The sequence below is a fragment of the Epinephelus fuscoguttatus genome, linkage group LG1, assembly GCF_011397635.1.
Source record: "Epinephelus fuscoguttatus linkage group LG1, E.fuscoguttatus.final_Chr_v1".
NCBI lineage: Eukaryota > Metazoa > Chordata > Actinopteri > Perciformes > Serranidae > Epinephelus > Epinephelus fuscoguttatus.
In genome coordinates, this window is record NC_064752.1 from 34,123,128 (window position 1) to 34,134,683 (window position 11,556).

Below are 11,556 nucleotides of genomic sequence, written 5' to 3' on the forward strand. Positions count from 1 at the left end.
ATGATTCTGTCCACATACTATTAAATCCCTTGTTTTCCTTTTTGGATTTGGAATCCATAGCTAGCCTTGCTAGAGAGACTTCAGGTTAGCCACAAGAGTTCCGCAAAATTTAGAGGAAAAGGCACCACAGACGTATGACGCACATTTTATTTGATGAAACGTTACAACATTTTTTGTTTCGCTACACAAGTACAAGTAGTTACAGTTGTATAATGCAATAATCACTTTAGGGGGGGAAATGATGACACATGAAAATCTGAATGTTAAAGATTAACAGTTATTCGTTTCATTTCATTTCATGTCAAAGCCACAGGGAGCCACTGGAGAGGGTGTAAGAGCCGCATGTGGCTCTGGAGCTGCAGGTTGCCTACCCCTAGGTTCTTATCATGTTGTAGTTACATTATAACCACATCTACCACTGGCAGCTATTATGCTCACCTTCCCCTCGCTGTTGTCACTCGCCAGCAGTAACATTTTGGTCACAGTGTAATTATCCCTGTTACTTGCTCAGTAACTAGGTTACACTGTGACAAAAAGATATTGCTATCCTGAGAGAGAGAGAGGCTGATTTACAAACTTGAGGCTGAGGTTTGATAGACGTGAACATTCAGGCAGCAAAGGTTCAAAGAGGGATGCTATTTAGTTGCAATATGGGAAATACAGGATCCATAGTTTTGAAATTTGACACCTGAGATTAAAAGACAGAGTTTGCAGTCTTTTAATGGAGCTTTATGTGACATTCAGAGCATATCTATGATTCAGGCTGTCTGGACACAGATGTCAACATGGATAGTGGTGGCTACCGATGCTAACTCCATAAACAGTGCTACCATGGCAGTAACCTTAGGGAGGAACCAGGGGGCCGGTGCTACAATTCCGCAAGGATACTGTGGGTCGGGACAGTGTTATCAGTGGTAACAGCTGTATCAGTACAATGCAGAACAACAGTAATGAGGTAGTCAGTGGAATAGACACACATGCACGCGCTGCCAGACCGACAACCACAACAACAAACAGAGAACCTGGGATTAAAACATACAGAGGTAGCATTCTCTGCTCAGGACGCCATTACTCCATATTTACATAGCACTTTGCTGCTGTATTAATGCTCTGAATGTCCTATAGCTCCTTTCACATGTTTTTCAGATCTGTCTCAAACTAAATTATTGAAGTGCCCTTTTAACAGCATATTAAAAAATGATTTGACCTTTCATGGCAACTGCAGGGAATATATCACATGTCTGATTAATATCATCTTGTTGGTGACAGAATAAGCCGATGGTGTCACACTGTTTCCTGTGTGGACTGACGTGTCAGCATGGCTCCAGACTGTGACAAATTTGGCATCAAAGCTATCGTATAAAAGTAAATACAAACCAAAAGATCATATTGCACGTCTTTGAGATTCTGCACACCTGTTGCCTATCAGACCCTCTGCTCTTTTAAATCTTTAAATTATGTTTAAAATGAGGATTTTTATTAAGGTTGTTCACAGAAACAGACTCAGACTTATTTGAAATATTTCGTTTTCACCCTAGTTAACTTTGACACCTCCTCTGAACCTCCCAGTACAACCTGCCATGCTGGGAAATTTTCTTGTAGTTTGATATGTCATAGTATATCCCAAACTAAATATAGCAGATTTCCCATCAGTGTTGCAGGTTGCCCAGCGCGTCACATGGCCAAGCAGAGCTGACCCTGTTGCGAGGTAACTGAAACATATGAAAAGTGTCATAAAAGGTGGGAGGAAATAAAGTGATGACTCAGATAGGTTCAAGCAGGAGGGTCCTGATCCTGTGTGTCCAGTATCTCATCCCGGGTTTTTATTGTTTCCATTGAACAGCAGCACTGTCATGCTGTTTTCAGTTTTCATACATTTACTTTCACAGCTCTTCACGAGGTAACGACGACCTTCACTGACATACAAATTACCACCTACGAGCCGTAAACAAACCAAAGCAAAATGTGCTGTTTGCATTTTCATTTATGATTTGCAGTACCTTTTCCGGCAAACCAATCTGCCGTGTGCAGGTGTAATTCAAAGCGGTGCCTCTGATGTAATAGGCCCGCTGCCAAGTTTCGGCAGTTATTCTAATGCACTTGGACAAATTAGTTTTGGCAGTAATCTTGTACTATTATCTCCCATTACTTGAAAGAAAAATGCAGCGTGTTTGGAGTGCCACCTCTTTGATGTCACACCAAAGCAAATCTCGAGAGAACAAGATGAAAAATGAAATGAGTGCAGGGATTAGGCGACTTGAAAGCACTTAGTAAGATTATCTGGGGATGAAGGTAGACTTTGTGACAGGAAACTGATAACCTTACGATATAATGAAGCTCCTTTGTATTGAAAATTTCACACAAACAAAATTAATTAATATAGTTTTCATTCATTTTGTCTCATGCTACATTAAAGAGATTCTGATTTCCATCTTTGTTAGACAGCAGCTCTTTCTCTCACATACCAGAATAATGAATTATATTATCTTCCAGCTCGCATTCACAGCATCAACTCACCTGAAGCTGTGCTGTTGTGTTTCTAGCTGCACTATAGCCAATACATTTGGAGAGCACTCCATGACTCACATGAAGTGTTCATAAATAGGCCACTCAAAGCAGCTGCTTCCATTAGCACAAGATAGAGCCTTGGTGCGTACATATCCCATGACACATTCCTCCCAGGGAGCAGCAGTTTGATCCAGTTTGAATACATGAAAGAGGATAACTGTGGGAATGATGCAGAGCAGGCAGGGAAATCTAAACATGCATTCAGGTGTCTGATACAACAGGAAATGAAAGCTTGTTTTTTTTAAAATATAGATTTAGTCTCAGGTTTATTAAAGCTGCATTAATGGCTTTTTTGGCCTCTTGGGGGCGATACAACCACTCAACATTAACATAATATTATCTGCTAGAACTGCTATGGCCAATGTGTTAGCGAACAGGTGCCCATTTACACACGGAGCAGATACGGAGCAACATTAGCATTCATTTGGAGTTGTGTTTGTGACCTCCTGACAAATGTAAGTCTAATATTTACACTCCTTTTAGCTCTGCTTTTGGTTCCCACCATCTTTTGAGAAAATAGCTCTTTAGCTGCTAAACGCTCCTTTTGTTCACCAGCTAGCTTCTAACTATGTCTGCTGTTTGGTGCTGGGTAGGTATTGCATATCCTGATGAATGAATCTTTACAGATGCACAGTGTTTAATTTGTTGAGAACAAAATGTTGTAACAACGGTCAGTAGAAACCAAAATCATCAACCCACTGATGGCTGGATTCAAAGTTGCACTGATAATCAGTTAAAAATATTTGAAATCACAGACTGATCCAACTTGTATGAATTACATCACTCATAATGTGACTCAGTAGTGTGTATAGCCCCCATGTACCTGTAATGCACTCCAGACAAACCGGTCATGCTGGATGACGTTACAGGCAGCATAATGTTCACCTCTGCATCTCCAGACTCTGTCACGCCTGTCACATGTGCTCGGTGTGAACCTGCTCTCATCTGTGAAGAGAAAGAGGCACCTTTGGCGGACCTGCCAATTCTAGTGTTCTCTGTTGAATGCCAGTTGAGCTTCATGGTGCAAGGCTGAGCACATTTCCCTCTAGAGGACGTCCGGCCCTCATGCCACCCTCATGGAGTCTGTTTCTGACAGTTTGGTCAGAAACATGCACACCAGTAGCCTGCTGGAGGTCATTCTGTAGGGCTCTGGCAGTGCTCCTCCTGTTCCTCCTCACTCAAAGGAGCAGACACTGGTCCTGCTGCTGGGTTGATGCTCTTCTACAGCCCTGTCCAGCACTCATTGTAAAACAGACGGTCTCCTGTCTGTGGCCTCCACATGTAAAACCATTGCCTTTTTGGGGGTTGTCTTGCTTTTGCCTCTCCATGCACCTGTTGTTACTTTCACTCGCACCAAAGCAGCTGAAACTGATTCACAATCACTCGTGCTTCCTAAATGGGCAGATTGATATCCCTGAATTTTAACTGACTTGGTGTTAGACTATGACCATTAAGTGTGCCCTAAATAGTTTGAGCAGTGTAGATCTGGAAATGGTGCTGATGAGAACTGTGAGAGTCAACCAAAACAGTAAAGTGCGCACCTAAAAACCAAAACAATAAAGGCCTTTGCATACCGGGGATGCGACGAATAAACAGCACGGATATGTGAAATACTTGCCTGCAAATATTTGGATCTGCCTGCCTTTCAAAGTTGAAAGGAGTGATGAAGACTGCCTTCTTCATTCGGACCACAGAGCCTCTCTGTTGTTGTTTTATAACCTTCTGAAGGTGCAACATGTTTGTTTGATGGAATGAAAGCTCAGAAAAATCAACCTAATTTGGGGAAAAAATTACGCAGCTTTCTCATCACGTAATGTTGACGTTACATTACGTTATCACAACAGCTCCAAAAAGTAAATTGACATGTAAACTAACTGCATGAAAAAGTGCCCCCAGTGTGTAGACCTTAAGCTGAAAGACACTAAAATGCTCCGACGAACTGAGGGAAACTGCAGAGTCTAGTAACATTAAGCTGTCGGTTTATCACTGCAAGCGACCCAGTTCACATGCACTCAGTTATGTCATCCATTGTTGATATAAAAATATTGATTATAGCTGCTTTAAACTCAGCTACTTGTTAGTGACAACATGGTCATTACAGTTGTATTGTTGTGACATCTGTGATGACACATGGAGACATATCAGCACTAACACTGTTTGTTGTTGTGGATACAGTGGGTCAGTGAATACTTCTGACTGTCATTTGACAAACTGTCACTATGCATTTGTAGCTGTCTCCTGCTGAGATGCTTTTCACTGTGTTCATAAATGTGTTAACACAGTATTTTGACACCCACGTCCACACCGATGTTGCTTATGTCGACCCATATCTTTGTCCACTTGAAGTGGTGCCCACTACGCTAATGGCACTGCAGTTTAGCTGGATGGTTGTCAAGAGAGATCTGATTATTGTGTTGGGTTATGTAAAGGAATCTCATTAGTGCTGGTGGGCTTACACACAGACAATGAGACACTGTCCAGAGGTAGTGACGCACAGACAGCCTGAGATGTCAACTGTGTTACAATCAACTGGGTTAGATGCCCTTTTTTTAGCTTTAGCTTGTTTAGCTTTTCCTTTAATTGTTTGACCTGCTTATTTCATACAGTTAATGGTGACCTGTAAGCAATGTGCTTTTCTGACCTGCTGCAGTTTGTTCTCTGCGTGGCACAAATGACCTTTGAAAAGACACAAGTGGTAGAAAAATGATTGCGGATGATTCATCTTGTCGTGTACATTGTCATAACACAAATAATGGCTGTTAACTACACAGGGATTTCTATAGAATACACTGAATATCATGTGCTGTTTATTTTGCTGGTGAGTGTGAGTGACTGTGTGCTGGACATCCAGACTGAACATGCTCAGCTGGCCTGTGCTCCTGCTACCAACAACACACTCCTGCCTGTTATGTCGTCAGCTACACTGGACTGTGAGGCTGAAACTGAGCACACTGTTTACGCAGTGAAGGAGCCACGAAGGCTTCACTGAATTCCAAACTGCATCTTGTGGATTACATGTCCTGCAGTTCTTTAGTTCCCCTCTGAAACATTATGCTTATTAACATTATGTGGGTGTGTTTCAGCTGGAGGACGTGTGTGGTGTGCTGGGCGGAGATAACAAACACTGCAGTGTAGAGACGACCAGGCTCATCTGTGGGAAGTTGAGGAGAATGAGAGATGAATGGAGGAATAACTGAGTTGTCTGTTTTGGCTGTAAACTAATCAGCAATTGTTCTTATAAGACATGTGATGACATGTGCTCATTAGAGGTTTGTGTTTACACTCAGTCAGGCAGTGGATTATTGAGCAGACAGACACTGCTGTTGGTTCAGTTTTGGTTTGATATCATATGCAGAGTCCTGGGCCTACAATATGTTTACTGTCCAACTGCACATATGATTGTGAGCAACCATAGCACATCAAGATTAAAGTTCCTAATGAGGGCGACTCAGAGGTAGAGTGGGCTGTCCACTAATGAGAAGATCGGCGGTTCGATCCCCGGCTCCTCCAGTCTGCATGTCGAAGCATCCTTGAGCAAAGATACTGAACCCCCAATTGCTCCCGATGGCTGTTACATCAGTGTGTGAGTGTGTGTGAATGGGTGAATATGACATGTGGTGTACAAAGCCCTTTGACTGGTAGAAGAGTAGAAAAGCACTATACGAATGCAGTCCATTTACCATTTAATCCGATTCATAATATCTTTAACAATTTATTCAAGACAGGTATAATAATGATTTTAATTTCATAAATGGAAAGTAAATGTTAGAGTTTCCCGACTTTGGATTGGTGCCTGAATCACGTCACCGGCTTCCTGTGTGTCAGAGAATAGATTTTAAAATCCTTTCACTTGTCTATTAAGCTACAAAACATCCACACCCCTCAGGTCATCTGGAGCAGGTTTACTCAGCGCTTAAGGATCAAAACCAAGCAAGGTGAAGCAGCTTTTAGTTTCAGTGCTCCCCAGCTGTGGACAAGCTCCCTGAATACCTGAGGTCTGCTGAAACTGTTAAGTCATTTAATTCAGGTTGCCTGCTTTTGCTTCAATGTTTTGCTTTTCCTCATTTATCTGTTCATTTTATTTTGACTGCAATTTTGATGTGTTGGTAATGTATTCTAATTAATGTATTTCTTTGCCCCTGTAAAGCACTTTAAATTGCCTTGAGTCTTAATGGTGCTATATAAATAAACTTGCTTTGCCTAATTCAGGGCGTCTACAAGTATCAGACAGTTAAATTTAATGCTTTCTAAGACCTGTCCAAGACACCATTTAACCAAATTTTAGACAGATTTTTGGACAAATCATGTTTTACTTATTTAAGGATGCAAGCACTACTTCTACTTCTACTATCTCTGCACTGGCTGGCAGGGTAGTGCAGTGGCTTCCTCCCACAGTCCAAAGACATGCAGGTTAATTGGTGACTCTAAATTGTCCGTAGGTGTGAATGTGAGTGTGAATGGTTGTCTGTCTCTATGTGTCAGCCCTGAGATAGTCTGGCAACCAGCCAGCTCCAATTTGAATTTAAGACATTTTAAGACTTTCTAAGGACCTGCGGACACCCTGTAATTGCTGTTTTACACAATAATGATGAACAGAATTGACCACATTTTTTTGGTTACTTCTTGATACAACCCTTAATTATATGAAGCTCATGGAGAGTGGTCATTGACGTGATTGCAAAATGAGTTGCGGGCATTTCAGCGATGACATCTTTAATGGCATCGGCCATGCTGTGAAGTTACGACAGAGCTTTTAGGAATAGTTTGAAGGCTGCAGATAATAACCAGTGAAACTTGTTGGGATCTGGAATATACGTCTTTGTACGCAGGTAAACACTGAGCTCCTCATTCACATTCTCATTTGAATTTTATTTGCTTTTGCTGAACTATAAGTGACTCTCCTCTCAACATGACTAAAGTCTGAAATGATGTGATTTAAGGAAAGCAGGATTTGAGATCTTCGTGTGAAAACAGAGCATCCCTCAGCAGATTTGAATTCATAGTGAAGTACTTGATGCCTCTGATACTTTTATCTTAAAAAAGCTGTCAAACTCAAAAGAGCTGCGGTGCTGAAAACAATAAAGAAGTGACATTTCTAAACATACCTCTGCCTTTATTGCTTTCTGCGTCTGTCTAAATCTGGCAGGAAAACAAGAGTAAAGAAAGGCTTCCCCCCCACATATCCTCAGTTCTATTTTCAGTCTTTTTAATAATCATTCCACAGGTGTATGGAAGTTAGATGTACAGCAACTAGATGAAAGTGTTAAGGCTTGTCTATTCTTTTTTGCTGTTACAGGTTGTGTGCAGCTTTTTCTTTTTTGCCTGGTCGTCTCCAGTCTTTGCTTCTGGGAACACCTGCTTATAAGAATATACATGTGTGCTGTCACATTTTGGGAGCTAACAGAGAGTTACAGTATGCCCTGCCTACGCACAGCCAAGGTGCCAATCTGTTTTGCATCGGCTTCTCTCTCTCAAAGCAAAAACTGACTTTGATCCCAAATCCTGGCATTTTGAGCTGTGTGTGTGTGTGTGTGTGTGTGTGAGAGAGAGACACAGATAGAGAGGGAGCCAAGGTGAGTTCACATGGAATCCATGTATAGCCCTATGTGCGACATTCAGCCTAGAACCTGCTCATTTTAGCGCTAGCTTAAGTTGCCTTTATGTGTTGTTTTGGAATTACAACATGTTATTTTGATTGTATCAATAGTTCGCAATAGATAGGTGACCTTGACATGGACACTGCAGACAGTACTCCTATCTTTGCTGTACACCCACAGTCCCAAAGCAAACCTGCAACTTCTTGATTTTTCCTGTGAAGCCTGTTGGTCTACAGATTTGTTTTCCAAAGTCAAAGCAAACTGTCCTACACGTGCCAGTAATAATATTTTTGGCCTGTAGAGGGGCCTCAAGCAAAATGTTCCATGTTTTCCCATAACACTGCTCCTGCCTTCCACCAGGTTATACAGTAAACACACGTGGGTATAAATAAGCAGACTGTACATTCATGGTTCAAGAGAGCAGAGGAGTCATTACATCAAATCAGACCCACAAACATAACAGCTGCTGTATGTCTGTATAGAATACGTATTTCTACAGAGAGTCTAAGGAGGTTGCTTGGACAAAATCATCTTACTCTGATTCTTCCATGTTGTATTAAGACATTTAGATTACAACAATAATTAACTACAATTTCACAAACTGATCCAAACAAAAGAAATGAAAGGGATACTTTGCTGATTTTCAACCAGATTTGTATCATAACAATGTGGGTCGTATGTGTGAATGAACTGTGGTACACCTCTTTCCATCTTACCATCCAGTGGACTCTGACTCTAGGGCTGTTGCTAACTACAGGTTGCGCGTCCTCGTTTTTGAATGCCCCACATCACAGACGCAAAGAGTACAGAAGCAGATCAAGAAAGACACCCGCCCCTAGCCCCTCCCTCTGTAACTCAAACTCCAAACTCATATCAAACAGTAATACGAGAGAGCGCTGATCAAATATAAACCAAGATTCTGTTACTGTATTGCCTATTTCTCAGCTAAAATGTCTTCAGAAACATATTTTAGTGCACTATTTGGCTGTAATACAAGAATTTGTGATAAAAGACGTGGATGACATACTGTTTCCTGTTTAGTAAGAATGGAGCTCAAACTGTAAAACTAAACAATGCTGATCAAATGCAAACCAAAATTCTGTTACTGCTTTGTCTATTTCTTGCCAAAAATGTTTTCAGAAACATACTTTAGTTTGCCATTTAACTGTAATTTGCATAGGTTTGTTTCCAGACAGCCACCATCATGTTTCATGTGGGGAAAAAAGGCCTTGCGTCACCCATCAGTGGGAGCATTAATTGGCACTGTGGGATGCAGTGCATTCTGGTAGTTGTAAGTTTTCCACTTCTAGAGCAAAAGCAAATGCCACAGCCCTTTGCTTCTGTCTTCTCTGGTCATGTAGCATCAATTTCAGAAGTATTTGCATGTTTCTACTGCACAGACAGCCCAGTTTTATGATGAGACCATGTTTTCAGCAGTGAAATACTTCTTTAGATTCTTTAAATAACTTTTCAACTGCCTCACTAGGAATCTGCCAAAACAACTGTTTATGTCAGCCCTGTCAGTCAGTAACTCTATATACTGACACATAACTAATAAACAGTCTGAACAAACCTTCTTCAGTTTGAAAATGAAACATGTTATATGAGACTTTAAGCTGATGGAACATGTTAAATTGTACAAACTAGCATTTGATCAACAGTAAACAGGAATATGAGGTTGTTGTTTATTTGACCTGCATCTGAAACACCACAAATCCTATTATTTTCTTCAAGATGACTGCACTTTTAATTTAAACCTGTCTCATTTGGATTAAACCTACAGCTAAAACTAGTTTATTTTGCTTTCCTCCTTACATAACAGCCAGATGTATGTTCACGGCCTTACACAGAGCACATACTGTTGAGTCACCACCCCCTCCCCCAAATAAAAAAAAAAAAAAGCTGGGAAGTCAGAGCAACTTGATGAAAATACGACCCCATGAGAGAGATCACTGTGGCTGACAAAGACAGATCATAAATCTAATGCAAAAACCTCAGATGAAAAACAATCTAGAGTTTTCATTCGCAACAGAACATAATGTTCTCGTGGGGCAATTCTATGAGTGTGCATACTGTACATTACAGAAATGCTGCAATGCTGCAATGCTAATTGTTTCTCTCTCTGTGCTTTGTCAGCTGCTTTTTTTAGCCTTGAAGACATCTCTGTGCTGAAATCATATTGTTAGTAGTTCATATGATGGTTTGATTTACCAGAAACTGTGCTACAGTAATAATTTTGCAGTATACTTAGATCCAAAGTGGGCCTTATATTACAGTATCAATCAGAGGAGCCAAAGGGTAGGCTTACATAATGACCTTTAAGGTTCGGTGTGTACGATTTAGGGCGATATATTGGCAGAAATGGATATATATTATAATAAGTGTGTTTTCTTTAGTGTATAATCACCTGAAATTAAGATCCTCATGTTTTTGTTGCCTTTGACGGAGCTGTTTCTATCCACATAGGGAGCAGATCCGCCATGTTTCTACACTAGCCCAGAACGGACAAACGAAACACTGGCTCTAGGGGCGGCACGGTGGTGTGGTGGTTAGCACTGTCACCTCACAGCAACAGGGTTCCTGGTTCGATCCCAGAAGGGAGCCCTTCTGTGCGGAGTTTGCATGTTCTCCCCGTGTCAGCGTGGGTTCTCTCCGGGTACTCTGGCTTCCTCCCACAGTCCAAAGACATGCAGGTGAGTTGGTGACTCTAAATTGTCTGTAGGTGTGAATGTGAGTGTGAATGGTTGTCTGTCTCTATGCGTCAGCCCTGTGATAGTCTGGTGACCTGTCCAAGGTGTACCTCGCCTCTCGCCCAATGTCAGCTGGGATAGGCTCCAGCCCCCTGTGACCCTCAAGAAGATAAGCGGTTACAAAAATGGATGGATGTTTTGTTACCTTTGATGGAGCCATGTTTCCACAGTAGCCCAGAACTGACAAACGAAACACTGGCTCTAGATAAGGCCATTCACGTTTTCACATAGCAGCCCCTCCATGATGAGTAGTGACTGAAAAACACTGTAAAGTGCTTCATTTAGTGTTTTTGCCAGTTTAAATCAATGGGTCCATTTGTTTTGGAGAGGAGGAGACCTCTGCTGAAAACTCGGCTCCTGAACGATAAACACTGAAAGAATTCTAACCAGGTTTCAGCTGGTTACAATCTGCACGGCTAAATCTCCCTGCATCTTACACACTGCTCCTTTAAACATGCAATCTGGTTTATGTCCAATTTGTGAGCCAGCATTCCTGCCAATTCATTAACATCTAAAACCTCATATAACATGATAAAATTTCTGTCTCCCCCTGTAGATTCCCGGAGTATCCATTTACAGTGAACCATCAAACCACTAAAAGTGCATCACTAGCAGGACTGAAGGAGGAGGAGTGGGGCTGG